We start from the raw sequence: 21,787 nt of genomic DNA on the forward strand, positions 1-21,787 counted from the left end.
TTCACAGTTTTGGCTGATTCTGGTCCGTTTTGTGGACTATTACTCGCTGTTTTGGGGTCCCGGAGCGACTTCCACGATTAACGAATCCCGTGGTGCGTTTACGTGTCGGTCAACAACACTCACAGTTTTGGCCGATTTTGGCCGTTTCGTGGACTACTACTCACTGTTTTGGGGTCCCGGAGTGATTTCCACGATTAACAAACCCCGGGGTGCGTTTACGTGTTGGTCATCAACATTCATAGTTTTGGCCGATTTTGGGCCGTTTAGTGGACTATTGCTCACTATTTTCGGGTCCCGGAGTGATTTCCACGATGAACGAACCCCGGCGTGCGTTTACGGGTCTGTCATCGACTCTCACAATTTTGGCCGATTCTGGTCCGTTTCGAGCACTATTACTCATCATTTTGGGGTAACAAAGCGATTTCCACGATTGACGATTCCCGAAGTGTGTTTCCGTGTCTGTCGTCAACACTCATAGTTTTGGCAATTTCTGACCCGTTTCGTGGACCACGTTGGGGTCCCGAAACGATTTCCATAGCTGTTGAACCCCAAGTTGCGCTTACGTGTCGGTCATCAACACTCACAAATTTTGGCCGATTTAGGCCCGTTTCGTAGACTTTTACTCATTGTTTTGGGGTCCCAAAGTGATTTTCATGATTTACGAACCGCGGGGTGCGTTTACGTGTCGGTCATCAACACTCCCAATTTTGGCCGATTCTGGTCCATTTCGTGGACTATTACTTACCGTTTTGGGGTCCCGAAGCGACTTCCATAGTTGTTGAACCCCAAGGAGTGCTTACGTTTCGGTCATCAACACTAACAGTTTTGGCCGATTCTGGCCCGTTTAGTGGACTATTACTCACTGTTTTGGGGTCCCGGAGTGATTTCCACGATTAGCGAACCCCTGGGTGCGTTTATGTGTAGGTCAACAACACGCACGGTTTTGGCCGATTTTGGGACGTTTTGTGGACTATTGCTTATTATTTTGGGGTCCAGGAGTGATTTCCACGATGAACAAACCCCGGGGTGCATTTACGTGTCGGTCATCAACACTCACAATTTGGGCCGTTCTGGTCCGTTTCGAGCACTATTTCTCATCGTTTGGGTGACAAAGCAATTTCCATGATTGACGATTTCCGGGGTGCGTTCACGTGTCCGTCGTCAACACTCCAATTTTGGCCAATTATGACCCGTTTCGTGGACTATTACTTACCGTGTTGGGGTCCCTAAATGATTTCCATAGTTGATGAACCACAAGTTGCGCTTACGTGTTGGTCATCAACACTCACAGTTTTGGCCGCTTCAGACCCGTTTCGTGTACTTTTACTCACTGTTTTGGGGTCCCGATGTGATTTCCACGATTAACGAACTGCGGGGTGCGTTTACGTGTCAGTCATCAACACTCACAATTTTGGCCAATTCTCGTCCGTTTTGTGGACTATTACTCACCGTTTTGGGGTCCCGAAGCAATTTCCATAGTAGTTGAAACCCAAGTTACGCTTACGTGTCGGTCATCAACACTCACTGTTTTGGCCGATTCTGGCCCATTTCATGGACTATTACTCACTGTTTTGGGGTCCCGAATTGATTTCCATCATTAACAAACCCCTAGGTGCGTTTACGTGTCGGTCATCAACACTCACAATTTGGGCCGATTCTGGAACGTTTCATGGACTATTGCTCACTATTTTGGGGTCCCAGAGTGATTTCCACGATGAGCAAACCCCGAGGTGTGTTTACATGTCGGTCATCAAGACTGACAATTTTGGACGATTCTGGTCCCTTTCGAGCACTATTACTCATCGTTTTGGGGTGCCAGAGCGATTCTCACGATTGACGATCCCCGCGCTGCGTTTACGTGTCCCTAATCAACAGTCAAAGTTTCGGCCAATTCTGACCCGTTTAGTGGACTGCTTCTTACCGTTTCCATAGTTCTTGAAACCCAAGTTGCGCTTATGTGTCGGTCATCAACACTCATAGTTTTGGCCGATTCTGGCCCGCTTCATGGACCATTACTCATTGTTTTGAGACTATTACTTACCGTTTGTCGGTCATCAACATTCACAGTTTGGGGCCCGTTTACGTGTCGGTAATCAACATTCCCAGTTTTGGCCGATTATGGGGCATTTTTTGGACTATTGCTCATTATTTTGGGGTGCCGGAGTAATTTCCACAATGTACAAACCCCGGGGTGCATTTACGTGTCGGTCAACAACACTCACAATTTTGGCCGATTCTGGTCCATTTCGAGAACTATTACTCATCGTTTTGGGGTATCAAAGCGATTTCCATGATTGACGATTCCCGGAGTGTGTTTACGTGTCCGTCGTCAACACTCACAGTTCTGGCATATTCTGACCCGTTTCATGGACTATTACTTACCGTGTTGGCGTCCCGAAACGATTTCCATAGTTGTTTAACCCCAAGTTGTGTTTACGTGTTGGTCCTCAACACTCACAATTCTGGCAGATTTACGCCCGTTTCATTGACTTTTACTCACTTTTTCTGGGGTCCCGAAGTGATTTCCACGATTAACAAACCACGGGGTGCATTTATGTGTCGATCATCAACACTCATAATTATGGCTGATTCTGGTCCATTTCGTGGACTATTACTCACCGTTTTGGGGTCCCTAAGTAATTTCCATAGTTGTTGAACTCCAAGATGCGCTTACGTGCCGGTCAACAACACTCACTGTTTTGGGAACCCGCAGTGATTTCCACGATTAATGAACCCCATGGTGCGTTTACGTGCCGGTCAACAACACTCACAGTTTTGGCCGATTTTGGCCGTTTCGTGGACTATAACGTACTGTTTTGGGGTCCCAGAGTGATTTCCACGATTAACGAACCCTGGGGTGCGTTTACGTGTCCGTCATCAACACTCACAATTTTGGCCGAGTTTTGTCCATTTCGAGCACTATTACTCATCGTTTTAGGGTCCTAGAGTGAATTCCACGATTGACGATCCCCGGGGTGCATTTACGTGTTCGTCGTCAACACTCATAGTTTTGGCCAATTCTGACCCGTTTCGTGGACTATTACTTACCGTTTTGGGGTCCCGAAGCTATTCCAATAGGTGTTGAACCCCAAGTTGCGCTTACGTGTCGGTCATCAACACTCATAGTTTTGGCCGATTCTGGCCCGTTTCGTGGACTATTACTCACTCTTTTGGGGTCCCGGATTGATTTCCATGATTAACGAACCCCGGGTTGCGTTTACGTGTCGGTCATCAACACTCACAGTTTTGGCCAATTCTGGTTCGTTTCGGGGACTATTGCTCTCTATATTAGGGTCCCGGAGTGATTTCCACGATGAACGAAACCCGGGGTGCGTTTACGTGTTGGTCATCAACACTCAAAAATTTCGTCGGTTCTGGTCCGGTTCAAGCACTATTACTCATCGTTTTGGGGTGCTAGAGTGATTTGCACGATTGTCGATCCCTGGGGTGTGTTTACGTGTCTGTTGTCAACACTCACAGTTTTGGCCAATTCTGACCCGTTTCGTGGACTATTTCTTACCTTTTTGTGGTCCCACAACGATTTCCACAGTTGTTGAACCCCAAGTTGCGCTTACGTGTCGGTCATCAACACTCATAGTTTTGGCCGATTCTGGCCCGCTTCATGGACTATTACTCATTGTTTTGGGGTCCCGAAGTAATTTCCATGATTTGCTAACCGGGGGGTGCATTTACGTGTTGGTCATCCACACTCACAATTTGGATGATTCTAGTTCGTTTTGTGCACTATTACTCACCGTTTTGGGGTCCCAGAACGATTTCCACGATTGGCGATCCCGGGGGTGCGTTTACGTGTCCGTCATTAACACTAACATTTTTGGCCAATTCTGACCCGTTTCATGGACTATTACTCACCATTTTGGGGTCCCGAAACGATTTCCATAGCTGTTGAACCCCAAGGTGCGCTTACGTGTCGGTCATCAACCCTCACAGTTTTGGCCTATTCTTGCCCGTTTCGTGGACTATTACTCACTGGATTGGGGTCCCGAAGTGATTTCCACGATTAATGAACCCCTGGATGCGTTTACGTGTTGATCATCAACACTGGCCGTTTCAGGGACTATTACTCACTGTTTTGGGGTCCCGGAGCGATTTCCACGATTAACGAATCCCGTGGTGCGTTTACGTGTCGGTCAACAACACTCACAGTTTTGGCTGATTTTGGCCGTTTCATGGACAATTACTCAGTGTTTTGGGGTCCCGGAGCGATTTCCACGATTAACAAACCCCGGGGTGCGTTTACGTGTCGGTCATCAACATTCACAGTTTTGGCCGATTTTGGGCCGTTTTGTAGTGATTTCCACGATGAACGAACCCCGACATGCGTTTACGTGTCGGTCATCAACACTCATAATTTTGGCCGATTCTGGTCCGTTTCGAGCACTATTGACGATTCCCGGAGTGGGTTTACGTGTCAGTCGTCAACACTCGCAGTTTTGGCAATTTCTGACCCATTTCCTGGACCATGTTGGGGTCCCGAAATGATTTCCATAGTTGTCGTACCCCAAGTTGCAATTACATGTCGGTCATCAACACTCACAAACTTTGGCCATTTTAGGCCCGTTTCATAGACTTTTACTCATTGTTTTGGGGTCCCGAAGTGATTTTCATGATTTACGAACCGCGGGGTGCGTTCACGTATCGGTCATCAACACTCACAATTTTGGCCGATTTTGGTCCGTTTCGTCGACTATTACTCACCGTTTTGGGGTCTCGAAGCGATTTCCATAGCTGTTGAACCCCAAGGTGCGCTTACGTGTCGGTCACCAACACTCACTGTTTTGGGGTCCCAGAGTGATTTCTACAATTAACGAACCCCGGGGTGCGTTTACGTGTCGGTCAACAACACTCACAGTTTTTTCCGATTTTGGCCGTTTCATGGACCATTACTCACTGTTTTGGGGTCCAGGAGTGATTTCCACGATTAACGAACCCTGGGGTGCGTTTACGTGTCGGTCATCAACACTCACAATTTTGGCCGATTCTGTGCCATTTTGAGCACTATTACTCATCGTTTTGGGCTGCCAGAGTGATTTCCACGACGATCCCCAGGGTGCGTTTACTATTTCGTCATCAACACTCACAGTTTTGGCTAATTCTGACCCGTTTCGTGGACTATTACTTACCGTTTTGGGATCCCGAAGCTATTTCAATAGTTGTTGAACCCCAAGTTGCGCTTACGTGTCGGTCATCAACACTCATAGTTTTGGCCGATTCTGTCCCGTTTCGTGGACTATTACTCACTCTTTTGGGGTCCCGGATTGATTTCCATGATTAATGAACCCCACGGTGCGTTTACGTGTAGGTCATCAACACTCACAGTTTTGGCCAATTCTGGGCCGTTTCGGGGAATATTGCTCACTATTTTAGGGTCCCGGAGTGATTTCCACGATGAACGAAACCCGGGGTGAGTTTACGTGTTGGTCATCAACACTCAAAGATTTGGCCGGTTCTGGTCCGGTTCAAGCACTATTACTCATCGTTTTGGGGTGCTAGAGTGATTTCCATGATTGACGATCCCTGGAGTGTGTTTACGTGTCTATTGTCAACACTCACAGTTTTGGCCAATTCTGACTCGTTTCGTGGACTATCCCTTACCTTTTTGGGGTCCCGCAACGATTTCCATAGTTGTTGAACCCCAAGTTGCGCTTACATGTCGGTCATCAACACTCATAGTTTTGGCCGATTCTGGCCCGCTTCATGGACTATTACTCATTGTTTTGGGGTCGCGAAGTGATTTCCATGATTTACTAACCGGGGGGTGCGTTTACGTGTCGGTCATCAACACTCACAATTTTGGACGATTCTAGTCCGTTTCGTGCACTATTACTCACCGTTTTGGGGTCCCAAAACGATTTCCACGATTGGCGATCCCCGGGGTGCATTTACGTGTCCGTCAACAACACTAACAATTTTGGCCAATTCTGACCCGTTTCAAGCACTATTACTCACCATTTTGGGGTCCAGAAGCGATTTCCATAGTTGTTGAACCCCAAGGTGCGCTTACGTGTCAGTTATCAACACTCACCATTCTGGCCTATTCTGGCCTGTTTCGTGGACTATTACTTATTGTTTTGGGGTCCCTGAGTGATTTCCACGATTAACAAACCCCTGGATGCATTTACGTGTCAGTCATCAACACTCACAGTTTTGGCTGATTATGGTCCGTTTTGTGGACTATTACTCACTGTTTTGGGGTCCCGGAGCGATTTCCACGATTAACGAATCCCGTGGTGCGTTTACGTGTCGGTCAACAACACTCACAGTTTTGGCCGGTTTTGGCCGTTTCGTGGACTACTACTCACTGTTTTGGGGTCCCGGAGTGATTTCCACGATTAACAAACCCCGGGGTGCATTTACGTGTTGGTCATCAACATTCCCAGTTTTGGCCGATTTTGGGCTGTTTAGTGGACTATTGCTCACTATTTTCGGGTCCCGGAGTGATTTCCATGATGAACGAACCCCGGCGTGCGTTTACGTGTCGGTCATCAACACTATTTTCTTACGTTTCGAGCACTATTACTCATCGTTTTGGGGTAAGAAAGCGATTTCCACGATTGACGATTCCTGGAGTGCGTTTCCGTGTCTGTCGTCAACACTCATAGTTTTGGCAATTTCTGACCCGTTTCGTGGACCATGTTGGGGTCCCGAAACAATTTCCATAGTTGTTGAACCCCAAGTTGCGCTTACGTGTCGGTCATCAACACTCACAAATTTTGGCCGATTTAGGCCCGTTTCGTACACTTTTACTCATTGTTTTGGGGTCCCGAAGTGATTTTCATGATTTACGAACCGCGGGGTGCGTTTACGTGTCGGTCATCAACACTCACAATTTTGGCCGATTCTGGTCCGTTTCGAGGACTATTACTCACCGTTTTGGGGTCTCGAAGCGATTTCCATAGTTGTTGAACCCCAAGGTGCGCTTACATGTCGGTCATCAACCCTCACTGTTTTGGGGTCCCGGAGTGATTTCTACGATTAACAAACCCCGGGGTGCGTTTACGTGTCAGTCAACAACACTCACAGTTTTGGCCGATTTTGGCCGTTTCGTGCACTATTACTCACTGTTTTGGGGTCCCGGAGTCATTTCCATGATTAATGAACCCTGGGGAGCGTTTATGTGTCGGTCATGAACACTCACAATTTTGGCCGATTCTGGTCCATTACGAGCACTATTACTCATCGTTTTGGGGTGCCAGAGTGATTTCCACGATTGACGATCCCCAGGGTGCGTTTACGATTTCGTCATCAACACTCACAGTTTTGGCTAATTCTGACCCGTTTCGTGGACTATTACTTACCGTTTTGGAATCCCGAAGCTATTTCCATAGTCGTTGAACCCCAAGTTGCGCTTACGTGTCGGTCATCAACACTCACAGTTTTGGCCGATTTTGACCCGTTTCGTGGACTATTACTCACTCTTTTGGGGTCCCGGATTGATTTCCACGATTAACGAACCCCGGGGTGCGTTTACGTGTCGGTCATCAACACTCACAGTTTTGGCCAATTCTGGGCCGTTTCAGGGACTATTGCTCACTATTTTGGCTGATTCTAGTCTGGTTCAAGCACTATTACTCATCATTTTGGGGTGCCAGAGTGATTTCCACGATTGATGATCCCCAAGGTGCGTTTACATGTCTGTTGTCAACACTCACAGTTTCGGCCAATTCTCACCCGTTTCATGGACTATTTCTTACCGTTTTGGGGTCCCACAACGATTTCCATAGTTGCTGAATCCCAAGTTGCGCTTACGTGTCGGTCATCAACACTCACGGTTTTGGCCGATTCTGGTCTGCCTCATGGACTATTACTCACTATTTTGGGGTCTCCATGTGATTTCCACGATTCATGAACCGCGGGGTGCATTTACGTGTCTGTCATGAACACTAACAATTCTGGCCGATTCTAGTCCGTTTCGTGCACTATTACTCGCCGTTTTGGGGTCCCAAAGCGATTTCCTCGATTGGTGGTCCCCGGGGTGCGTTTACCTGTCCGTCATCAACACTAACAATTTTGGCCAATTCTGACCCGTTCCGTGGACTATTACTCACCATTTTGGGGTCCCGAAGCGATTTTCATAGTTGTTGAACCCCAAGGTGCGCTTACATGTCGGTTATCAACACTAATACTCACTATTTTGGGGACCCAGAGTGATTTCCATGATTAATGAACCCCGGGGTGCATTTACATGTCGGTCATCAGCACTCACAGTTTTGGCCGATTCTGGGCCATTTTGTGGACTATTGCTCACTACTTTCGGGTCCTGGAGTGATTTCCACGATGAACGAACCCCGGGGTGCGTTTACATGTCGGTCATCAACACTCACATTTTTGGCCGAATCTGGTCCGTTTTGAGCACTATTACTCATCGTTTTTGGGTGATTCCTGGGGTGCGTTTAGGTGTCTGTCGTCAACACTCACAATTTTGGCCAATTCTGACCCGTTTCGTGGATTATTACTTACCGTGTTGGGGTCCCGAAACGATTTCCATAGTTGTTGAACCCCAAGTTACGCTTACGTTTCGGTCATCAACACTCGCAGTTTTGGCGATTCAGGCCCGTTTCATGGACTTTTACTCACTGTTTTGGGGTCCCGAAGTGTTCTCCGTAATTAACAAACCACGGGGTGTGTTTACGTGTCGGTCATCAACACTCACAATTTTGGCCGATTCTTGTGCATTTCGTGGACTAATACACACTGTTTTGGGGTCCCGGAGTGATTTCCACGATTTACGAACCCTGGGGTGCGTTTACGTGTTGGTCATCAACACTCACAATTTTGGCCGATTTTGGTCCACTTTGAGCAGTATTACTCGTCGTTCTGGGGTGCGAGAGTGATTTCCACGATTGACGATCCCCGGGGTGCGTTTACATGTTCGTCGTCAACACTCACAGTTTTGGCCAATTATGACCCGTTTCGTGGACTATTACTCACTGTTTTGGGGTCCCGGAGTTATTTCCACGATTAAGGAACCCCTAGATGCGTTTACGTGTCGGTCATCAACACTCACAGTTTTGGCTGATTATGGTCTGTTTCGTGGACTATTACTCACTGTTTTGGAGTCTCGGAGCGATTTCCACGATTAACAAATCCCGGGGTGCATTTACGTGTCGGTCATTAACACTCACAGTTTTGGCCAATTTTGGTCGTTTCGTGGACTATTACTCACTGTTTGGGGGTCCCAGAACGATTTCCACGATTAACAAACCCCGGGGTGCATTTACGTGTCCGTCATCAACATTCACAGTTTTGGCCAATTCTGACCCGCTTCATGGACTATTACTCACCATTTTGGGGTCCCGGAGCGATTTCCATAGTTGTTGAACCCCAAGGTGTGTTGACGTGTCAGTCATCAACACTCACTGTTTTGGGGTCCCGGAGTGATTTCCACGATTAACGAACCTCGGGCTGCGTTTACGTGTCGGTCATCAACACTCACAGTTTTGGCCAATTCTGGGCCGTTTCAGGGACTATTGCTCACTATTTTGGCTGATTCTAGTCTGGTTCAAGCACTATTACTCATCATTTTGCGGTGCCAAAGTGATTTCCATGATTGATGATCCCCGAGGTGCGTTTACATGTCTGTTGTCAACACTCACAGTTTCGGCCAATTCTCACCCGTTTCATGGACTATTTCTTACCGTTTTGGGGTCCCACAACAATTTCCATAGTTGCTGAATCCCAAGTTGCGCTTACGTGTCGGTCATCAACACTCACGGTTTTGGCCGATTCTGGCCTGCCTCATGGACTATTACTCACTATTTTGGGGTCTCCAAGTGATTTCCACGATTCACGAACCGCGGGGTGCGTTTACATGTCTGTCATGAACACTAACAATTCTGGCCGATTCTAGTCCGTTTCGTGCACTATTACTCGCCGTTTTGGGGTCCCAAAGCGATTTCCTCGATTGGTGGTCCCCGGGGTGCGTTTACGTGTCCGTCATCAACACTAACAATTTTGGCCAATTCTGACCCGTTTCGTGGACTATTACTCACCATTTTGGGGTTCCGAAGCGATTTTCATAGTTGTTGAACCCCAAGGTGCGCTTACATGTCAGTTATCAACACTAATACTCACTGTTTTGGGGACCCAGAGTGATTTCCATGATTAACGAACCCCGGGGTGCATTTACATGTCGGTCATCAGCACTCACGGTTTTGGCCGATTCTGGGCCGTTTTGTGGACTATTGCTCACTACTTTGGGGTCCTGGAGTGATTTCCACGATGAACGAAACCCGGGGTGCGTTTACGTGTCGGTCATCAACAATCACATTTTTGGCCGAATCTGGTCCGTTTCGAGCACTATTACTCATCGTTTTTTGGGTGACAAAGCAATTTCCATGATTGACGATTCCTGGGGTGCGTTTAGGTGTCTGTCGTCAACACTCACAATTTTGGCCAATTCTGACCCGTTTCGTGGACTATTACTTACCGTGTTGGGGTCCCGAAACGATTTCCATAGTTGTTGAACCCCAAGTTACGCTTACGTGTCGGTCATCAACACTCGCAGTTTTGGCGATTCAGGCCCGTTTCATGGACTTTTACTCACTGTTTTGGGGTCCCGAAGTGATCTCCATAATTAACAAACCATGGGGTGCGTTTACATGTCGGTCATCAACACTCACAATTTTGGCCGATTCTTGTGCATTTCGTGGACTATTACACACTGTTTTGGGGTGCCGGAGTGATTTCCACGATTTACGAACCCTGGGGTGCATTTACGTGTCGGTCATCAACACTCACAATTTTGGCCGATTCTTGTCCATTTTGAGCAGTATTACTCGTCGTTTTGGGGTGCGAGAGTGATTTCCACGATTGACAATCCCCGGGGTGTGTTTACGTGTTCGTCGTCAACACTCACAGTTTTGGCCAATTATGACCCGTTTCGTGGACTATTACTCACAGTTTTAGGGTCCCGGAGTGATTTCCATGATTAAGGAACCCCTGGATGTGTTTACGTGTCGGTCATCAACACTCACAGTTTTGGGTGATTATGGTCTCTTTCATGGACTATTACTCACTGTTTTGGAGTCTTGGAGCGATTTCCACGATTAACAAATCCCGGGTTGCGTTTACGTGTCGGTCATTAACACTCATAGTTTTGGCCAATTTTGATCGTTTCGTGGACTATTACTCACTGTTTGGGGGTCCCAGAACGATTTCCACGATTAACAAACCCCGGGGTGCGTTTACGTGTCCGACATCAACTTTCACAGTTTTGGCCAATTCTGACCCGCTTCATGGACTATTACTCACCATTTTGGGGTCCCGGAGCGATTTCCATAGTTGTTGAACCCCAAGGTGTACTTACGTGTCGGTCATCAACACACACTGTTTTGGGGTCCCGGAGTGATTTCCACGATTAACGAACCCCTGGATGTGTTTACGTGTCGGTTATCAACTCTCACAGTTTTGGCCGATTCTGGTCCGTTTCGTCACTGTTTTGAGGTCCCGGAGTGATTTCTATGATTAACGAATCCCGGGGTGCGTTTACATGTCGGTCAACAACACTCACTGTTTTGGCCGATTTTGCCGTTTCATGGACTATAACTCACTGTTTTTGGGTCCTGGAGTGATTTCCACGATTAACGAACCCCGGGTGCGTTTACTTGTCGGTCATCTACATTCACAGTTTTGGTCTATTCTGGGTCATTTTGTGACTTGCTCACTATTTTGGGGTCCCGGAGTGATTTCCATGATGAACGAACCCCGGGGTGCGTTTACGTGTCGGTCATCAACGCTCACAATTTTGGCCAATTCTGGTCCGTTTCGAGCACTATTAGTCATCGTTTTGGGGTAACAAAGCGAATTCCACGATTAACGATTCCCGGAGTGCGTTTATGTGTCCGTCGTCAACACTCACAGTTTTGGCTAATTCTGACCCGTTTCATGGACTATTACTTACCGTGTTGGGGTCCGGAAACGATTTCCATATTTTTTGAACCCCAAGTTGCGCTTACGTTCGGTCATCAACACTCACGGTTTTGTCCGATTCTGGCCCATTTCCTGGACTATTACTCACTGTTTTGGGGTCCCGGAGTGATTTCCACGATGAACGAACCCTGGCGTGCATTTACGTGTCGGGCATCAACACTCACAATTTTGGCCGATTCTGGTCCATTTCGAGCACTATCACTCATCGTTTTGGGGTAACAAAGCGATTTCCACGATTGACGATTCTCGGAGTGTGTTTACGTGTCCGTCGTTAACACTCATAGTTTTGGCCGATTCTGGTCCGTTTCGTGCAGTATTACTCACCGTTTTGGGGCCCAGAGCAATTTCCATGATTGATGATCCCCGGGTTGTGTTTACGTGTCTGTCATAAACGCTCACAATTTTGGCCCATTCTGACCCATTTCATGGACTATTACTCACCATTTTGGGGTCCCGAAGCGATTTCCATAGTTGTTGAACCACAAGGTGCGCTTATGTGTCGGTCATCAACACTCACAGTTTTGGCCGATTATGGCCCGTTTCGTGGACTATTACTCCCTCTTCTGGGGTCCCGGATTGATTTCCATGATTAATGAACCCCGGGGTGCGTTTACATGTCGGTCATCAACACCCACAGTTTTGGCCGATTCTGGGCCGTTTTGTGGACTATTGCTCAATATTTTGGGGTCCCGAAGTGATTTCCACGATGAACGAACCCTGCGGTGTGTTTATGTGTCGGTCATAAACACTCACAATTTTGGCCGATTCTGGTCTGTTTCGAGCACTATTACTCATCATTTTTGGGTGACAAAGCGATTTCCAAGATTGGCGATCTCCGGGGTGCGTTTACGTGTTCGTCATCAACACTCATAGTTTTGGCCAATTCTTACCCGTTTCGTGGAGTATTACTTACCGTTTTAGGGTCCCGAAGCTATTTCGATAGTTGATGAACACCAAGTTGTGCTTATGTGTTGGTCTTCAACACTCACAGTTTTGCCCTTCTGGCCCATTTCATGGACTATTATTCACTGTTTTGGGGTCCCGGAATGATTTCCATGATTAACGAACCCCGGGGTGCGTTTACGTGTCGGTCATCAACACTCACAGCATTGGCCGATTCTGGGCCGTTTCATGAACTATTGCTCACTATTTTGGGGTCTCAGAGTGATTTCTATGATGAATGAACCCGGGGTACGTTTACGTGTGGGTCATCAACACTCACAATTTTGGCCGATTCTGGTCCATTTCGAGCACTATTACTCATTGTTTTGGGGTGCCAGAGCGATTTCCAGGATTGACGATCCCCGGGGTGCGTTTACTTGTCCGTTGACATTGCTCACAGTTTTGGCCAATTCTGACCCATTTCGTGGAATATTTCTTACCGTTTTGGGGTCCCGCAACGATTTCCATAGTTGTTGAACCCCAAGTTGCGCTTACATGTCGGTCATCAACACTCATAATTTTGGCCGATTCTGGCCCGCTTCATGGTCTATTACTCACTGTTTTGGGGTCCTGAAGTGATTTCTCGATTTACGAACCGCGGGGTGTGTTTACGTGTCGGTCATCAACACTCACAATTTTGGCCGATTTTGGTCCGTTTCATGGACTATTACTCACCGTTTTGGTATGCCGAAGTGATTTCCATAGTTGTTGAACCCCAAGGTGCGCTTACGTGTCGGTCATCAACACTCACAATTTTGGTCGATTCTGGCCCGTTTCGTGGACTATTACTCACTGTTTTGGAGTCCTGGAGTGACTTCCATGATTAATGAACCCCTGTGTGCGTTTACGTGTCTGTCAACAACACTCACAGTTTTGGCGATTTAGGACGTTTCGTCGACTATTACAAACTGTTTCGGGGTCCCGAAGTGATTTCCACGATTAACGAACCCTGGGGTGCATTGACGTGTCGGTCATCAACACTCACAATTTTGGCCGATTATGGTCCATTTCGAGCACTATTACACATCGTTTTGGGGTGCGAGTGTGATTTTCACAATTAACGATCCCCGGGGTGCGTTTACATATTCGTCGTCAACACTCACAGTTTTGGCGAATTCTGAACTGTTTTGTAAACTATTACTTACCGTTTTGGGGTCCCGAAGCTATTTCCATAGTTGTTGAACCCCAAGTTATGCTTACATGTCGGTCGTCAACACTCATAGTTTTGGCCGATTCTGGCCCGTTTCGTGGACTATTACTCACTGTTTTGGGGTCCCGGATTGATTTCCATGATTAACGAAACCCGGGGTGCGTTTACGAGTCGGCCATCAACAATCACAGTTTTGGCCAAATCTGGGCCGTTTCGGGGATTATAGCTCACTATTTTTGGGGTCCGAGAGTGATTTCCAGAATGAACGAACCCCGGGGTGCCTTTACGTGGCGGTCATCAACACTCACAATTTTGGCCGATTCTGGTGCGTTTCGAGGACTATTACTCATCGTTTTGGGGTGCCAGAGCAACTTCCACGATTGATGATCCCTTGGGTGCGTTTACATGTCTGTTGTCAACACTCACGGTTTTGGCCAATTCTGACCCGTTTCGTGGACTATTTCTTACAGTTTTGGGGTCCCGCTACAATTTCCATAGTTGTTGAGCCCCAAGTTGCGCTTACGTGTCGGTCATCAACACTCATAGTTTTGGCCGATTCTGGACCGCTTCATGGACTATTACTAAATGTTTTGGGGTCCCGAAGTGATTTCCACGATTTATGAACCGCGGGGTGCGTTTACATGTTTGTCATGAACACTCACAATTTTGTCCGAGTCTGACCCATTTCGTGGACTATTACTCACCATTTTGGGGTCCCAGAGCAATTTCCATAGTTGTTGAACCCCAAGGTGCGCTTACGTGTCGGTCGTCAACACTCACAGTTTTGGTCGATTCTGGCCCGCTTCATGGACTATTACTCACTATTTTGGGGTCCAGGAATGAGTTCCACGATTAATTAACCCCGCGGTACATTTACGTGTCTGTCATCAACACTCATGGTTTTTGCCGATTCTGGGTCGTTTTGTGGACTATTGCTTACTATTTTGGGGTCCCAGAGTGATTTCCACGATGAACGAACCCCGGGGTGCGTTTACGTGTCGGTCATCAACACTCACAATTTTGGATGATTCTAGTCTGTTTCGAGCACAATCGCTCATCGTTTGGGTGACAAAGTGATTTCCATGATTGACGATTTCCGGGGTGCGTTTATGTGTCCGTCGTCAACACTCCCGTTTTGGCCAATTCTGGCCCGTTTCGTGGACTATTAGTTATTGTGTTGGGGTCCCAAAATGATTTCCATAGTTGATGAACCCGAAGTTGCGCTTACGTGTTGGTCATCAACACTCCCAGTTTTGGTCGCTTCAGACCCATTTCGTGTACTTTTACTCACTGTTTTGGGTCCCGAAGTGATTTCCACGATTAACGAACCGCGGGGTGCGTTTACGTGTCGGTTATCAACACTCACTGTTTTGGCCGATTCTGGCCCATTTCATGGACTATTACTCACTTTTTGGGGTCCCGGAGTGATTTCCACGATGAACAAACCCCGGCATGCGTTTACGTATCAGTCATCAACACTCAGAATTTTGGCCGATTCTGGTCCGTTTCGAGCACTATTACTCATCGTTTTGGGGTAACAAAGCGATTTCCACGATTGACGATTCTCGGAGTGTGTTTACGTGTCCGTCATCAACACTCACAGTTTTGGCCGATTCTGGTCCGTTTCGTGCAGTATTACTCACTGTTTTGGGGCCCCAGAGCGATTTCCACGATTGACGATCCCCGGGGTCTGTTTACGTGTCTGTCATAAACGCTCACAATTTTGGCCAATTCTGACCCATTTCATGGACTATTACTCACTGTTTCGGGGTCCCGGAGTGAGTTCCATGATTACCGAACCCCGGGGTGCGTTTACGTGTCAGTCATCAACACCCACAGTTTTGGCCGAATCTGGGCCGTTTTGTGGACTATTGCTTACTATTTTGGGGTCCCGGAGTGATTTCCACGATGAATGAACCCTGGGGTGTGTTTACGTGTCGGTCATCAACACTCACAATTTTGGCCGATTCTGGTCCGTTTCGAGCACTATTACTCATCGTTTTGGGGTGACAAAGCGATTTCCAGGATTGGCGATCCCCGGGGTGCCTTTACGTGTTCATCGTCAACACTCACAGTTTTGGCCAATTCTTACCCGTTTCGTGGAGTACTACTTACCGCTTTGGGGTCCCAAAGCTATTTTGATAGTTGATGAACCCCAAGTTGCGCTTATGTGGTAGTCTTCAACACTCACAGTTTTGCCCTTCTGGCCCGTTTCATGGACTATTATTCACGGTTTTGGGGTCCCAGAATGATTTCCATGATTAACGATCCCCGGGGTGCGTTTACGTGTCAGTCATCAACACTCACAGTTTTGGCCGTTTCTGGGCCGTTTCATGAACTATTGCTCACTATTTTGGGGTCTCAGAGTGATTTCTACGATGAACGAACCCGGGGTATGTTTACGTATGGGTCATCAACACTCACAATTTTGGCCGATAATGGTCCATTTCGAGCACTATTACTCATCGTTTTGGGGTGCCAGAGCGATTTCCACGATTGACGATCCCCAGGGTGCGTTTACGTGTCCGTTGACAACGCTCACAGTTTTGGCCAATTCTGACCCATTTCGTGGAATATTTCTTACCGTTTTGGGGTCCCGCAACAATTTCCATAGTTGTTGAACCCCAAGTTGCGCTTACATGTCGGTCATCAACACTCATAGTTTTGGCCGATTCTGGCCCGCTTCGTGGTCTATTACTCACTGTTTTGGGGTCCTGAAGTGATTTCTCGATTTACGAATCGCGGGGTGCGTTTACGTGTCGGTCATCAACACTCACAATTTGGGCCAATTTTGGTCTCTTTCATGGACTATTACTCACCGTTTTGGGGTCCCGAAGCGATTTCCATAGTTGTTGAACCCCAAGGTGCGCTTACGTGTCGGTCATCAACACTCACAATTTTGGTCGATTCTGGCCCGTTTCGTGGACTATTAGTCACTGTTTTGGAGTTCCAGAGTGATTTCCATGATTAACGAACCCCTGGGTGCGTTTACGTGTCTGTCAACAACACTCACTGTTTTGGCGATGTAGGCCATTTCGTCGACTATTACAAACTGTTTCGGGGTCCCGGAGTGATTTCCACGATTAACGAACCCTGGGGTGCGTTGACGTGTCGGTCATCAACACTCACAATTTTGGCCGATTATGGTCCATTTCGAGCACTATTACTCATCGTTTTGGGGTGCGAGTGTGATTTCCACGATTGACGATCCCCGGGGTGCGTTTACGTGTTTGTCGTCAACACTCACAGTTTTGGCGAATTCTGACCCGTTTTGTGGACTAGTACTTACCGTTTTGGGGTCCCGAAGCTATTTCCATACTTGTTGAACCCCAAGTTGTGCTTACGTGTCGGTCGTCAACACTCATATTTTTGGCCGATTCTGGCCCGTTTCGTGGACTATTACTCACTGTTTTGGGGTCCCGGATTGATTTCCATGATTAAAGAAACCCGGGGTGCGTTTACGAGTCGGTCATCAACAATCACAGTTTTGGCCAACTCTGTGCCGTTTTGGGGATTATAGCTCACTATTTTTGGGGTCCGAGAGTGATTTCCACGATGAACGAACCCCGGGGTGCCTTTACGTGGCGGTCATCAACACTCACAATTTTGGTCGATTCTGGTCCGTTTCAAGAACTATTACTCATCGTTTTGGGGTGCCAGAGTGACTTCCACGATTGACGATCCCCTGGGTGCGTTTACGTGAATGTTGTCAACACTCACAGTTTTGGCCAATTTTGACCCGTTTCGTGGACTATTTCTTACAGTTTTGGGGTCCCGCTACAATTTCCATAGTTGTTGAACCCCAAGTTGCGCTTACGTGTGGGTCATCAACACTCATAGTTTTGGCTGATTCTGGCCCGGTTCGTGGACTATTACTAACTGTTTTGGGGTCCCGAAGTGATTTCCACGATTTATGAACGGCGGGGTGCGTTTATGTGTTTGTCATGAACACTCACAATTTTGGCCGAGTCTGACCCATTTCGTGGACTATTACTCACCATTTTGGGGTCCCGAAGCGATTTCCATAGTTGTTGAACCCCAAGGTGCGCTTACGTGTCGGTCATAAACACTCACAGTTTTGGTCGATTCTGGCCCGTTTCATGGACTATTACTCACTGTTTTGGGGTCCGGGAGTGAGTTCCACGATTAATGAACCCCGGGGTACGTTTACGTGTCGTTCATCATCACTCAAGGTTTTGGCCGTTTCTGGGCCGTTTTGTGTACTATTGCTTACTATTTTGGGGTCCTAGAGTGATTTCCACGATGAACGAACCCCGGGGTGCATTTACGTGTCAGTCATCAACACTCACAATTTTGGCTGATTCTAGTCTGTTTCGAGCACAATCCTCATCGTTTGGGTGGCAAAGTGATTTCCATGATTGACGATTTCCGGGGTGCATTTACGTGTCCGTCGTCAACACTCCCGATTTGGCCAATTCTGACCCGTTTTGTGGACTATTAGTTATTGTGTTGGGGTCCCGAAATGATTTTCCATAGTTGATGAACCCCAAGTTGCGCTTATGTGTTGGTCATCAACACTCACAGTTTTGGCCGCTTCAGACCCATTTCGTGTACATTTACTCACTGTTTTGGGTCCCGAAGTGATTTCCACGATTGACGAACCGCGGGGTGCGTTTATGTGTCGGTCATCAACACTCACAATTTTGGCCGATTTTGGTCTGTTTTCTGGACTATTACTCACCGTTTTGGGGTCCCGGAGCGATTTCCATAGTTGTTTAACCCCAAGTTACGCTTACGTGTCGGTCATCAACACTCACTGTTTTAGCCGATTCTGGCCCATTTCAAGGACTATTACTCACTGTTTTGGGGTCCCAGATTGATTTCCATGATTAACAAACCCCTGGGTGCCTTTACGTGTCGGTCATCAACAGTCACAATTTTGGCCGATTCTGGACCGTTTCATGGACTATTGCTCACTATTTTTGGCTCCCGGAATGATTTCCACGATGAACAAACCCCGTGGTGCGTTTACGTGTCGGTCATCAAGACTCGCAATTTTGGCCGATTCATGTCCGTTTCGAGCACTATTACTAATCATTTTGGGGTGCGAGAGTGATTTCCACGATTGACGATCCCCGCGGTGCGTTTACGTGTCCGTTAGCAACACTCAAAGTTTTTGCCAATTCTGACCCGTTTCGTGGACTATTTCTTACCGTTTTGGGGTTCTGCAACGATTTCCGTAGTTGTTGAACCCCAAGTTGCGTTTATGTGTCCGTCGTCAACACGCACAGTTTGGCCGATGTTGGTCCGTTTCGTGCACTAGTAATCACCGTTTTGGGGCCCTAGAGCGATTTTCATGATTGACGATCCCCAGGGTTCGTTTACGTGTCCGTCATAAACATTCACAATTTTGGCCAATTCTGACCCATTTCGTGGACTAATACTCACCATTTGGGGGTCCCGAAGCGATTTCCATAGTTGTTGAACCCCAAGGTGCGCTTACGTGTCGGTCATCAACACTCACAGTTTTGGCCGATTCTCGCCCGTTTCATAGACTATTACTCACTGTTTGGGGGTCCCGGAGTGAGCTCCACGATTAACGAACCCCGGGGTGCGTTTACGTGTCGGTCATCGACACTCACAATTTTGGCCGATTCTGCTCCGTTTCAAGCACTATTACTCATCGTTTTGGGGTGCCAGAGCGATTTCCATGATTGACGATCCCTGAGGTGCGTTTATGTGTTAGTTGTCAACGCTCATAGATTTGGCCAATTCTGACCCATTTTGTTGACTATTTCTTACCGTTTTGGGGTCTCGCAACGATTTTCATAGTTGTTGAACCCCAAATTGTGCTTACATGTCGGTCATCAACACTCATAGTTATGGCCGATTCTGGCCCGCTTCATGGTCTATTACTCACTATTTTGGGGTCCTGAAGTGATTTCCCGATTTACGAACCGCGGGGTGTATTTACGTGTCGGTCATCAACACTCACAATTTTGGCCGATTTTTGTCCATTTCATGGACTATTACTCACCGTTTTGGGGTCCCGAAGCGATTTCCATAGTTATTGAACCCCAAGGTGCGCTTACGTGTCGGTCATCAACACTCGCTGTTTTTTGACGATTCTGACCCATTTCATGGACTATTACTCACCATTTTGGGTCACAAATCGATTTCCATTGTTGTTGTACCCCTAGTTGCGCTTACGTGTTGGTCATCAACAATCGTAGTTTTGGCCGATTCTGGCCCGTTTCATGGACTATCACTCACTAATTTGGGGCCCTGAGCGATTTCCATGATTGATGATCCCCGGGGAGCGTTTACATGTCCGTCGTCAACACTCCTAGTTTTTGCCTATTCTAACCCGTTTCGTGGACTATTACTCAACGTCTTGGGGTCTCGAAGCGATTTCCATTGTTGTCAAACCCCAAGATGTGCTTACGTGTCAGTCATCAACACTCACTGTTTTGGGGCCCCGGAGTGATTTCCACGATGAACGAACCCCCGGAGTGCGTTTATGTGTCAGTCATCAAGACTGACAATTTTGGCGGATTCTGGTCCGTTTCGAGCACTATTACTCATTGTTTTGGGGTGCCAGATTGATTTCCACGATTGACGCTCCACGCGGTGCGTTTACGTGTCCGTTGTAAACACTCAAAGTTTTGGCCAATTCTGACCCGTTTTGTGGACTATTTCTTATCGTTTTGGGGTCCCGCAACGATTTCCATAGTTGGTGAACCCCAAGGTGCGCTTACGTGTCGGTCATCAACACTCATAGTTTTGGCCGATTTTGGCCCGTTTCGTGGACTATTACTCACAGTTTTGGGGTCCTGGAGTTATTTCCATGATTAATGAACCCCTGGGTGCGTTTACGTGTCGGTCAACAACACTCACTGTTTTCGCCGATTTTGGCCGTTTCGTGGACTATTACAAACTGTTTTGGGGTCCCGGAGTGATTTCCACGATGAACAAACCCTGGGGTGCGTTTACGTGTCGGTCATCGACAGTCACAATTTTGGTCGATTCTGGTCCATTTCGAGCACTATTACTCATCGTTTTGGGGTGCCAGAGTGATTTCCACGATTGACGATCCCCGGGGTGCATTTATGTGTCTGTTATCAACACTCAAAGTTTTGGCCAATTCTGACCCGTTTCGTGGAGTATTTCTTACCGTTTTGGGGTCCCGCAACGATTTTCATAGTTGTTGAACCCTAAGTTGCGCTTACATGTTGGTCATCAACACTCAGAGTTTTGGCCGATTCTGGTCCGTTTCGAGCACTATTACTCGTCGTTTTGGGATAACATAGCGATTTCCACGATTGACGATTCCCGGAGTGCGTTTACGTGTCTGTCGTCAACACTCACAGTTTTGGCAATTTCTGACCCGTTTCGTGGACCATGTTGGGGTCCCGAAACGATTTCCATAGTTGTTCAACCCCAAGTTGCGCTTACGTGTCGGTCATCAACACTCACAAATTTTGGCAGATTTAGGCCCGTTTCGTAAACTTTTACTCCTTGTTTTGGGGTCCCGAAGTGATTTTCATGATTTACGAACCGCGAGGTGCATTTACGTGTCGGTCATGAACACTCATAATTTTGGCCGATTCAGGTCCGTTTCGTGGACTATTACTCACCGTTTTGGGGTCTCGAAGTGATTTCCATAGTTGTTTAACCCCAAGGTGCGCTTACGTGTCGGTCATCAACACTCACTGTTTTGGGGTCCCGGAGTGATTTCTAGGATTAACGAACTACGGGGTGCGTTTACGTGTCGGTCAACAA

The sequence above is a fragment of the Triticum aestivum genome, chromosome 4B (assembly GCF_018294505.1).
Source record: "Triticum aestivum cultivar Chinese Spring chromosome 4B, IWGSC CS RefSeq v2.1, whole genome shotgun sequence".
NCBI classification, from domain to species: domain Eukaryota; kingdom Viridiplantae; phylum Streptophyta; class Magnoliopsida; order Poales; family Poaceae; genus Triticum; species Triticum aestivum.